Here is a 13,299-nt window from a genome sequence, read left to right on the forward strand (position 1 = left end):
GGAATATCCTATTCCATGCCCTTCAGTCCCTTTATGTAGAAGCTGCTAGATCTTGTGTTATCCGGATTGTATTTCCACAATACTTGAATTGTTTCTTTCTAGCTGCTTGCAATATTTTCTCCTTGACCTGGGAACTCTGGAATTTGGCCACAATGTTCCTAGGAGTTTCTCTTTTTGGATCTCTTTCAGGCGGTATTCTGTGGATTCCTTGAATATTTATTTTGCCCTCTGGTTCTAGAATCTCAGGGCAGTTTTCCTTGATAATTTCATGAAAGATGATGTCTAGGTTCTTTTTTTGATCATGGCTTTCAGGTAGTCCCATAATTTTTAAATTGTCTCTCCTGGATCTATTTTCCAGGTCAGTTGTTTTTCCCATGAGATATTTCACATTATCTTCCATTTTTTCATTCTTTTGGTTTTGTTTTGTGATTTCTTGGTTTCTCATAAAGTCATTAGCCTCCATCTGTTCCATTCTAATTTTGAAAGAACTGTTTTCTTCAGTGAGCTTTTGAATCTCCTTTTCCATTTGGCTAATTCTGCTTTTGAAAGCATTCTTCTCCTCATTGGCTTTTTGAACCTCTTTTGCCAATTGAGTTAGCCTATTTTTCAAGGTGTTATTTTCTTCAGCATTTTTTTGTGTCTCCTTTAGCAGCGTGCTGACCTGCTGTTCATGCTTTGACTGCATGTCTCTCATTTCTCTTCCCAGCTTTTCCTCCACCTCTCTAACTTGATTTTCAAAATCCTTTTTGAGCTCTTCCATGGCCTGAGCCCATTGAGTGGGCTGGGATATAGAAGCCTTGACTTCTGTGTCTTTGCCTGATGGTAAGCAGTGTTCTTCCTCATCAGAAAGGAAGGGAGGAAATGCCTGTTCACCAAGAAAGTAACCTTCTATAGTCTTATTTCTTTTTCCTTTTCTCGGCATTTTCCCAGCCAGTGACTTGACCTCTGAATATTCTCCTCACACCCACCTCGCCTCCTGATCCTCCCAGCCAGGCTTGGGGTTTGAGATTCAAATGCTGCTTCCAGCCTCAGGGCTTTTGGCAGGGGCAGGGCTGCTATTCAGTGTGAGATTAAGCTCAGGTCAGGGCAGGGCCACCTCACAGGCTCCGTTCCCTCAGGGGGTTTATGCAGAGACCTTCAACAATGGATCCAGGCTCCTGCCTACTTTGGGAGCCCCTGTCTGCTCCCACCTCTGCTTCTGCCTCCCGAGGAGACCTGAGTTATGGGGGCACCCCACTCCCCTCTCGACCTGCCAAAGAGACCCTCTCACCCACCCCCGTCACCTGTGGGTGGAGGGACCCGCGCGGCTGCTGGAGACTCCGTCCCTGAAGCCTGCTCGGATCTGCTCCTCTTGGTGCTGCAGCCGCAGCAGGGCTGTACTTGGCTCCCAGTCCGCGGCACAAAAGGACCTTTTGCGAGAGGTTTGCAGGTCCCTCTGGAACAGAAATCTCCTTCGCTCCAATGTTCTGTGGCCTCTGGTCCTGCAGAACTCGCAGTGAGTTGCTATTTACAGATGTTCTATGGGTTGTGGGTTCGGAGCTATGTGTATGTGCGTCTTTCTACTCCGCCATCTTGGCTCTGCCCCCCCAATGAATGGATTTTTTAAAAAACATTAGATATAATAAACCTCTGGGAAAAAAACTGAATAGAAACACAAAGGACTATACTTTTTCTCTGTTGTACATGGCACCTGCATAAAAATTGACCATGTATTAGAGCATAAAATTTCACAAACAAATAGAGAATAACAGAAATGTTAAATGTGGCCTTTTCAGATCAAAATGCAATAAAATTGCATTCAGTAAAGAACCTTGGAAGCATAGATTAAAATTGGAAACTAAATTATCTAATCCTAAAGAATGAGTAGGTCACAGCACAAATTATTGAAACAATCAATAAAAAGATTAAAGATATGACAACAATGATTCAACATACCCATATTTGGGGGATATACCAATGCAATGCTTAAGAAAAATTTTCTCTCTTAACACTTACATCAGTAAAAGAGAGAAAATAAATCAATGAATTGAGCATGCAACTTAAAAAACAAAAACAAAAGAAGCAAGCTGTGTATACCACATAGGAATGGAATACTATTGGGCTTTAAGAAATGAGGAAGACAATGAGTTCAGAAAAACTGGGAAGACTTATATGAACTTATACAAAGTGAAGTTAGTGGAAACATGAGAACATTGTATACAATAACAGCAATAATAGTGATCAACTGTGAAAGACTTAGTAACTCTGATCAATACAATGTCCTATGAGAATGCCAAAGATCTCATGATAAAAAATACTATCCACCTCCACAGAGAGAACTAATGTGCTCTGAGTACAGATTGAAGCATGTATTTTTTACTTTGTCTTTCCTTTTTTTCTTTGCAACATGACTAATATGAAAATATGTTTTGCATGACTTTCATATATAATGGTTATTGGATTGCTTACTTTCTCATTGGGTGGAAGAGGAGTTAGAGAAAGGGAGAAAATTAAGAACTCAAAATAAAAAAAATACTAAAGACCTGTAATCCTTGCAGGCCATATTTTCTCAGGCCATTAGCCTGGCTCTGACTTAACTTCCCTCCTTCTGTAACTTTAACTCATTAGTTATTCAGTTTAACTTTCTTCTGTCTTTTGCTCTTGTTTCTCTTGCTGTTTTGTCCTATGAGCATTCTTCTCTTAAAAACTTTAGCCCTAGACTTACTCTCACCTTCTCTAGTTCTAGTCAAGTCACTAATGTAATTGAAAGAAGTATCATGAATGCACTTAGTGTACTTAGTGTGTTGCACATTCATGTTATCCAACTTCAACTGGATCCTCACTGAAACAAGGCAAGGCCTTCTTTTATTCCCTGCTAATTTATTTCCCATTTCACTCCCCAAAGAAACTATTCTGAATCTTTTTTTCTTCAATCTCCTTAATATTTTTCTTTCTTGCCTCTCCTCTTCCCAAGCTGAAGATCTTGCCTATTACTTTACTGAGAAAATTGAGACTATTCAACATAAGCTGCTTCTTCCATTCTCCTTATCTCAAAACTCATTGACATCAACCCTCACTCTTTCCTTTCTCCCATTCTCTCATTCTCCTGACAAAGAGGCGGCTATTCTACTTGTCAAGGTCAACCCCTCTACCTGTGCTTTAAAATTTATTTAAATAAGTTTTTGTTGTTGTTTTTTTTAATATCACCATGTATCCCTCTCCTCCCCCTTCCCAGAGAGCCATCACATACAACAAATAGATATTTTTTAGAGAGAAAAAGAGGCAGCACAACTGATTGGTACACTGAAAATCTGAAGACATATGCAATGTGGAACACCTGTGGAGCTCTCACCTTCATGAAGGGGTAGATTGGGGATGTTTTCTCATATCTCTTCATTTGAGCCCCACTTGATCTTTATAATTTTATTACATTTATGTCTGATTTTTTTGGTATATCTTTATTTTCATTTCCATTGTTGAAGTTACCATATGTGTGTTGTTTTCTTAGCTCTACTTATTATACTTTGTATTAGTTTATATAGCTCTTTACACACTTCTCTGTATTTATCACGCCCATCATTTCTTTTTTGTTTTGTTTTATGGAGGAGGGAGGCAAGGCAGTCGGGGTTAAATGTCTTGTCACACAGCTAGTAAGTGTCAGGTATCTGAGGCCACTTTTGAACTCAGGTCCTCCTGACTCCATGACCAGTGCTCTGTTCACTATGCCACCTAGCTGCCCTACACCTATCATTTCATACAGCACAGTACTATTACATTACATCCATGCACCAGAATTTGTTTAGCCATTCCCTAGCTGATGGGCAGCTACTGTGTTCCAATTCTTATCTGTCACCAAAAAGTACTGTTACAAATAATTTGGAGTCTATGAGGACTTTTTTCTTGTCAGTGGCTTCCTTGGGGAAGTCCAAGGAGTCTTTGGATCAAAGGATTTGGACACTTTAGTTACTTTATTTGCATAATTCCAAATTGCTTTCCAAAATTATTGTACCGTTTCATAGCTTTATCAACAATAGATACCTATCATTTGACAACCTCTCCAGTATCACATCCAACGTGGCAAAAAATTTTGCCAAAAACATTTTTTTAAATTTTCACCTGTTTGCAAGGTATGAGGTGAAAACCCAAGGCTATTTTGATTGCATTTCTCTTATTTTTTTCTTTTTTTTCCAAATGTATTAATGTATTTGTTTTCAGTTTTCAACAATCACTTCCATAAGTTCCAAATTTTCTCCCCTTCCTTCTCTTCTCCCTCCCCAAGATGGCATGATTATTAATGATTTAGAGCATTTTTTTCATGAGATTGTGAATACTTTGCAATCATAGTCTTTGACCATTTAAATTTTGGGGAATGGCTATGAGTTTTATACATATATCTTGGATACCAAATCTTTATCAGAGAAATTTGACACAAAGATTTTCTCCCCATTTGGTCACTTTCCTTCTTAACCTAGAAACATTAATGTTTTCTGTGCAGAAGCTTTTCAATTTCAAATAGTCAAAGTCATATCTTTTTATCTTTTGTAAAATTACCTCTAGCTCTTGTTTGGTCAGTTTACATCTGCCACGTATAACCATGAGAAATGTTTGATCTGTTTCTCTTCTAATTTTTTATAGTGTAATCTTTAATATTAAAGTCACATATTCATTAAAATATATTGTAGAGTGTGGTAGACATTAATCTAAACCTATTTTCTGCTAGACTGCTTTCTAGTCTTTTCTTTATCAGAAGTTTTCTCGAAGTAATTTATGTTTTCTCTTTTATCAAACAATGCATTATTGACTTCTATAGCTTCTGAATATCTGTAGTCTGTTCCACTGATATATCTTTATTCTTTTTTATTTTTTTTGGAGGCAGTTGAGGTTAAGTGACTTGCCAAGGGTCACACAGCTAGTAAGTGTCTGAGGCCAAATTTGAGCTCAGGTCCTCCTGACTCCAGGTCCAGTGCTCTATCCACTATACTACCTAGCTACCTCATCTCTGTATTCTTTAAACTATAATAAATGGTAATAATATAGTTTGAGGTCCAGAAGTGCTGTACCCCATTTGTCCTTGCTTCTTTTCATCTTTTCCCTTGATCTTCTTGATCTTTTCTTTTTGCAAATGACTTTTGTTATTATTTTATCAAGTTCTGTAAAGTATTCCCTTGATAATTTTATTGGCATAACATCAAAAGTGTAAATTAATTTGGGTAGTATCGTCATCTTTATTATGTTGGCACAGCCTAGCCATCTACATGTACCTTTGATCCCATTTTCTCCAACAGATTGAATCTTCAGTCATGCCCTCACTTCTTAAGTTGTCAATTTCTCATCAGATGGTTCCTTCTCTACTGCCTTCACATAGGCCTGAGTCTCTTCTATTCTTTTATTTGTTTATCATTCATTTATTTAGCATGCCGTCAATTTTTATTAATAGCATGCAGCTATCTATTGAACAATATAAGCATTCGCCCCTTTTGGAAAAGACCATTGAGTTGTTCTTAAAATCCCAGTAAGTATGCATTGTACTGGTGCTCACAACAAGCTTCCCTCTCTACCCAGCCAGAGGCCATGTGTCTCCCTCCTTGGCTTTACAGGTTGCTGCCTATTACTGGGGATCCCTGCATTCTAGCAAACGTGGGAAACTCAGAGTTTCAAGTTTGAAAGAATACAGGCGTCAGTTGTGGTGGCCACCTAGATGTTTGTCTTTAAGGTAATGTTGTCACTGTATAAATTCTTCTTCTAATTATGTTCATTTCACTCTATATCAGTTCATTCATCGTTTTTTGTAGCACAATAGTATTCCACCACACACACCGAGATACACTCATATACATATGCAGCTCAGTGGCATGGTGAAGAGAGTGCTGGACCTAGAATCAGGAAGACCTGAATTCAGATCTGGCCTCAGGCAGTTACTTTACTGTGTGGCCCTGGACAAGTCATTTAACCTCTCTGTCTCAGTTTTCTGATCTCTAAAATGGGGATTATTGTAGTACCTACCTCCTAGAGTCACTGTGAGCATCAAATGAGATAATGTCTGGAAAGTACTTTGCAAGCCTTGAATGCTATGTAATAATTTTTATTATTAATATTATTAGCCATAATTTGTTCAGCCATTCCATAATTGATGGACATTCCTTAGATTACCATTCTTTACCTCCAAATGAGCTACAAATATTTTTATATATCCTTAATTAGAGTTTGTTTTGCTTAGGTATAATTCCTCCCTTAATTTACTCTTCCTCTAATTCTCCTTTCTCCTCCTTCCTTTTCCCTCCTATTTCTTGTTGAGTGAAATGTATTTCTGTATCCAGCTGTGTATGTTGAACACTTCAGATTAGGGTGAGGTTCAAGTGCCAACTGTTCTTTCTCTCCTTTTTTATTTGTAAAGACTTTTTTATTTGTATAGACTTATTCTTGTATACTCTGATAATATATGATCATTTACCCCATAATTCTCCCTTTCCCACCTGTAATATATTCCTTTTGCTCTCTCTTTCTTTTCTTTTAAGATCATCAAAAAACAGCAGAACCACTCATAGGCACTTTATCTACTTAGACTTTATGAACTGTGATGGTAATAGGATTCTGAGGGGTACATATGGATCATTTCCCCATGTTGCCATCTAAACATTTTATCTTTCTTTTTGGCCCTTATGATTGCTTATTAATGTTCACTTGTTTATGTTTTTCTTGAATCCTGTGTTTGCACTCTGGTCTTTTCATCAAGAATGCCTTGACATCCTATTTCATTAAAGAACCATTTTTGTCCCTATGAAGCATTATACTTTGTCTTGCTGAGTAATAATTCTTGGTTGTAAGGTTTTCTCCTTTGCCTTCTGTAATATGGTATTCCAAGCATTCCATTCATTTATAGTGGTGACTGCTAAACTGTATGCAATCCTGATGTTGGCTCTTTAGCACTTTTTTTCCTGACACGTTGTAGTATTTTTTTTTCTTTGACCTGGAAGCTCTGGGTTTTGGCTATAATATTCCTGGAAATTTTTCTTTTGGAATTCATTTTTAGAAGTGATTGGTAGATACTTTTTGTTTCCATTTTACTCTAGTTTTAAGAGATCTGGGCAATTTTATTGTAAGATTTCTAAAAATATGTTACCTAGGCTCTTTTTTTGGTCTAAATTTTTAGGCAGTTCATTGATTCTTGAATTTTTTTCTCCTTGATACGTTTTCCATGTCTGTTGTTTTTGATCAAAGATGTTTTTCATTTTCTTCTTAATATTTCTTGCAGTCTCATGGAGTCATTAGCTTCTATTCAGTCCTTTCTAACATTCAAGGAGTTTTTTCATTGGGCCAGGCTTTGTACCTCTTATGCCAAGCTATTAGTTACCTTTCCAATTTTTACTTCCATAGCTCTCATATCTTTCCCAATTCGTTGCTCTAGTACTCTCATTTTATTTATCAAAAACATTTTAAACTCTTTTAAAAGTTGTACTTCAGCTCTTCCTGGGATTCTGGTTGAATTTATTCTCAAGCTGGTTTTTTTTTTTCAGGCTTTGATTATCAGTATTCTGGAGCCATTCTCTTCTTCCGGATTTATGTTTTGAACATACCTGTCACCATGATAATTTCTTATGGCTGAGTTCTGTTTTTCTGTTTGGTCATTTTTCCATTTGACTTTCTGACTTCAAACTTGCTATTAAGGTCAGGCATAAGTGTTAAAACCAAAACAATTCTGGAGGAAGGTCTGGTCTGGTCCTGCTGCTGCTCTTTAGCATGTTGAGTATTATTCCATTTTCTTAGGGACAGCTCATACAGTGGATCTGTAAGTTATCAATGCTCCCAAAGTGGTCTGATTTAGAACAGAGTCTGAGCTCTGCAAGTTCCTGACCTGAACCAGGGTCAGAGCAATAGCAGATTGCTGCTAGACTCCACCACCATCAGCTACCTGGGAAGCTCTGCTGATTCAGAGTCATAGAATTGCAAAATCCTCTTTGGTCAGTGCTTCCTGCCCTGGTTATTCATCTCAAGGCTGAAGATTGGACTGGAATGTAGAACTGAAACCTTGATCTGCTTTGGGGTCTGAGCCACAAGGCTTCAGTTTGCTTCTGAACTTACTACTCTCTGGTACACAATTAAGGACATGTAACTATCCCTTGGGGCATCTAAGTGGTACAATGTATACAGTGCTGGGCCTGGAGTCAGGAAGATTCATCTTCCTGGTTTTAAACCTGCCCTCAGACACTTACTAGCTATGTGACCCTGGGCAAGACACTTAACCCTGTTTGCCTCAGTTCCTCATCTGTAAAATGAACTGGAGAAGGAAACAGCAAAGCACTCCAGTATCTTTGTCAAGAAAACCCAAAGTGGGGTTATGAAAAGTCAGATGACTGAAACAGTTGAACAAAAATGAACTATTCCTTACCCAAGAACTCTACTTCATGGTGCATATTCCCTTCTCACTTTGCTCAGAATCTGTGACCTGGAACAAGTTAATGAGTAGCAAAGTATTGGATAGTAGGCACCTGTTCTTGCACCCTGCACAAGATCATGGTGCCCCAGTATGGGTAGATTTCTTCTAGCCCTAGTGCACAGCTTCTTCCTGTGCTAGAGTGCTCTGTACAGGAGATTCCTGGCCAGATCCTATTCTGCGTGTCCCCAGATCTTGCCGTTTGTCTCTCTATGCCAACGAGAACTAGAAAAATGTCTCACTGTGTTTTTTTCTTGGATTTACCCATCAAGATTTGGTCTGATGAATTTTCTAGATTCTTCAGAGGAGTTTTGTACATGAATTGGCTACTTTATTGTCTTGGTTCCTATCTCTCTCATTCCTAAAAAATTTTACTAGATCCTGCTATTCTCTTAAGATATCCCAGGGGACAGTGTACCTTCTACCCTGGAAGCAGAGCTGCACTTTTGCAAAGAGTTAAAAATCAATAAATAGAGTGAAAAAATGAGCAAACAACAGAAAAAAACCAATTCTGAACAGAGAAAGTGACTATGGTGACGTTTTGATCACACTCAGAAGAAGACAACAAAATCAAAACTCCTACATCCAAAACCTCCAAGAAAAATATGATTGGTCTTAGGCCATGAAAGAACTCAAAATCAAGCAAGAGAGGTAAAGGAAAAATTGGGAAGGTAAATGAAAGTGATGCAATAAAACCATGAAAAAAGAATCAATAGCTTGGTAAAGGAGGCACAAAAAAATACTCAAGAAAATAACACCTTACAAAATGGACTAGGCCAGATAGTAAAAGAAGTACAAAAAGCCAACAAGGAGAAAAATGCTTTGAAAAGCAGAATTGGTTAAATGGCAAAAGATATACAAAAGTTTGCCAAAGAGAAGAACTCCTTAAAAAGCTGAAAGCCATGATAAAAAAAAAAAACCCAACCTAGACATCATCTTTCAAGAAATTGTCAAGGAAGAAATTAAAACTATCTATAATCACATGAAAAAATGCTCTAAATCACTATTGATTAGAGAGATGCCAATCAAAACAACTCTGAGATACCACATCACACCTATCAGATAGACTAACAGGAAGATGATAAATGTTGGAGGTGTAGGAGAATTGGAACACTAATTCATTGTTTGCAGAGCTGTGAGCTGATCCAACCATTCTGGAGAGCAATTTGGAACTATGCCCAAAGGGCTACAAAAAATGTGCATACCCTTTGACCCAGCAATATCACTTCTAGGACTGTATCCAAAGGGATCATAAAAATGGAAAAGGGTCCCACATGTACAAAAATATTTATAGCAGCTCTCTTTATGGTGGCCAAAAACTGGAAATCAAGGGGATACCCATCAATTGAGGAATGGCTGAATAAATTGTGGTATATGAATGTAATGGAATACTATTGTGCCATAAGAAATGATGAACAGGAAGACTTCAGAGAGACCTGTAAAGACTTATATGAACTGATGGTGAGTGAAAGGAGAAGAACCAGGAGAACTTTGTACACAGCAGCAACCACAGTGTGTGAGGAATTTTTCTGGTAGACTTAGAACTTCATTTCCATGCAAGGACTCAAATAATTCCCAGTGGTCTCTTAAGGCAAAATGCCTTCCACATCCAGAGAAAGAACTATGGAATTTGATTGCAGAATGAAGAAGATCATTTTCTTTTGTATTATGTTTTGGTTTGTTTTATGATTTCTCCCATTCATTTTAATTCTTCTTTGCAACATGATGACTAAGGTGAAAATGTATTTAATAGGAATGTTTGTGTAGAACCTATATAAAACTGTATACCATCTCAGGGAGGGAGTGGAGAGGTAGGGGAAAGGGTGGGGGGGAAATCTAAGATATATGGAAGTGATTGTAGAACACTGAAAACAAATAAAATAATTAAAAAAAGAAAGAAAGAAAACAAAAAAAATAATAAGAGCCTTTCTCCAAGTGAGAAATGATCAAAAGATATGAATACTCAGTTTTCAGATAAAGTAATCAAAGCTGTCTTGTAGCCATATGAAAACATGCTTTAAATCACTGTTGACTGGAGAAATGCAAATTAAAACAATTGTGAGGTACTATATCTCACCTCTTAGATTTGCTAATAGAACAGAAAAGGAAAATGATAAATGTTGGAGGGGTTATGGGAAAATTGGGACAATAATGCACTATTGGTGGAGTTGTGAACTGATTCGTCCATTCTATAGAACAATTTTGAACTATGTCCAAAGGGCTATAAAACCATGCATACCCTTTGACGCAGCAAAAACAAAAAGGAGAAGGATCTATATGTACAAAAATATTTAAAGTAGCTCTTTCCTTGTGGCAAAGAATTGATAATTGAGGGAATGCCCATCAATTGGGGAATAGCTGAACAAGTTATGGTATATGGTTGTGATGGAATACTATTTATTGTGCTCTAAGAAATGATGAGCAGCATACTCTCATAAAAACCTGGAAAGACTTACATGAACTGATACAAAGTAAAATGAGTAGAACCAGGACGATACTATACACAGAAACATCAATATTTTAAGATGATTAACTGTGAATGCCTTAGCTATTCTCAGCAATACTGTGATTCAAGAATACTCTGAATGACCTATAATGAAAAATACTGTCCATCCCCAGAGAAAGAACTGATGGTGTCTGAATACCAATGAAAGCATACTTTTTTTTTTACTTTATTTTTCTTGGGTTGTTTTTTGGGGGGAGGTGTCTGTGCTTTCTTTTACACCATGACCAATATGGAAATATGTTTTGCATGTGTAGCCTCTCCATAGTTAACTCAGCTGGTCTTCAGAAAGTAGGCATTTTCTGCTTAGTGAGGCTTTTTAAACGTGGTAGACCCTGCCTGAGCTTACTGTTTTCTGGTCCAGCATTTTAGAACTGAGATCTTCCATACTGGAGGGTTGGGTTTTTTTTTGTTTGGGGGGCAGGGGCTCTATCCTTTAGATTCTATTCATTTTTAAGAATGCCTAATGAAGATATTCTCTCTACATTGTGAATCTACAACTGTACTGCAATTTTTTATCTTAAAAAATTGTCTGGGCCACTGCAAGTTAAGTGATTTTCCCTGGCACACACTACTAGTATGTATCAGAGGGAAGACTTGGACCCATTTCTTTCTGACATCAGCCATCTATCTCTCCATTGTGCCACAATGTCAGGTTTATGAAATACTTTCTTCCCCTTAGCCCTGTGATGTATGTGGTACAAATATTAAATATATTTTACAGATGATTAAGATGAGACTGAAGGTGTTAAAGTGACTTGCTTATGGTTCTGTGTATCAGAGTTGGATTTAAACTCAGGTTTACTGACCGTGAGTTCAAAATTCTTTCTACTGTCATGAAATACCTTAATTATTTCTTTTGTGCCTACCACCAGGTGTTTGGTGCTGTGTAGGATACAAAACAAGTAGAAAATATGATCCCCGTTTTAAAGGAACTTCTGTTATTGTGGATGAAAATATTAAGTTCTGATATCTCAAAGTGTTCATACTGTTAATAGTCACAATATGAACATAATTATGGCTTTATATTTGTATAGTGTTTTTTAAGTTTTACAAAGCCATTTCCTTCTATGGAGTATCATTATCTTTATTTTACAAATGAGGAAATTCAGGCACTGAGAGATTAAATGACTTGCACAGTACCACAGTTTCACACATGAATTAGCCAAGTAACCGAGCACCATCGTAGTAATAGCTCCTATAACAAAGCAGTCTAAGGTTTGCAAAGCACTTTACAGGCATTATTTCATTTTAGTCACATACTCCAACTTTATGAGTTAGAATTGGCACAGTGGATTACAGTATTGGACCTCAAGTCATGAAATTGAAATCCAGCTTCAGACATTTTCTAGCTTTGTGACTGGGCAGATCACTTTCCCTCTCTGTCTTCCTCAGTTTCCTCATCTATAAAATGAAGATAATAATAGCACCTATATCCCAGGGTTGTTATGAAGATAAAATTAGATAATATTTATAAAGTGTTTTTGCAAACCTTTAAGGTTTGGCAAAAAACTTTACAAACAAGTAAATCCTAACTTGTTATTGTTGTAGTTAGATTTTACAGATAACTATTATCCCCATTTTACAAATGAGGAAAATGAGAATGAAGTTAAATGACTTGCCTGTGGTCAGATGTCAGTAAGTGTTAGAGGCAGGATTTAAACCTAGGTCTCTTGGTATTGAGCCCACTTCTCTCTCTCTGCTTCTCCAAACATATTGACTCATGTTTATAAATAAAAAGTATTTTATGTTCATGAATTATTTCCTTTGATCCTTACAACAACTGATTCTATGCAGCAGGTAGAACAGTTATTGTTATTTGAGAAATGAATGAACACCATATAGAAAATGAACCTAATGAACATCATTTCCTTCTCTCCAGATTCTGGCCCAGTCTCTGTAAGCGTGTTCACACATTTTTGCTTAGTTGTGGTTGCTGCTGTTGTTCAGCTAACTCTTTGTGACCTTGTTGGACTTTTCTTGGCAAAGATACTGCAATGGTTGCCATTTCCTTCTCCACCTCATTTTACAGATGAAGAAACTGAGGCAAACAGAGTTGAGTGACCTGTCCAAGGTCACACAGCTAGTAAGTGTCTGAGACCAGATTTGAACTCAGGAAGATAAGTTTTCCGACTCCAGGCACTGCACCACCTAATTGTCCCTAGTTGTCATTACTGGACATATGTTTCTGTTCAGCCTTTTTCATTTAACATTTTGCAGACATCTTTCGATATACTGGCACAGTCCAAAGGCTTTGAATTTATCAAAACTTTATTCTATACCATCAGGTTGACATGTCAGAATAAGTCAATAAGCCTGTCCCTTATTATCAACATGTATTATTGAGCGTGTACTCTGTGTCCATGACTTAAACCTAGTCCTCATT

At 37.3% G+C, this 13,299-nt stretch overlaps 1 protein-coding gene across 5 annotated transcripts in view; it reads left to right on the plus strand.

Annotated features, from left to right (window-relative positions):
* EXD3 (exonuclease 3'-5' domain containing 3) overlaps window positions 1-13,299 on the plus strand; it is a 429,786-nt gene that overhangs the window by 154,719 nt on the left and 261,768 nt on the right. The window lies entirely within an intron of this gene.

This window comes from Notamacropus eugenii, chromosome 1 (genome assembly GCF_028372415.1).
Source record: "Notamacropus eugenii isolate mMacEug1 chromosome 1, mMacEug1.pri_v2, whole genome shotgun sequence".
NCBI classification, from domain to species: Eukaryota; Metazoa; Chordata; class Mammalia; order Diprotodontia; family Macropodidae; genus Notamacropus; species Notamacropus eugenii.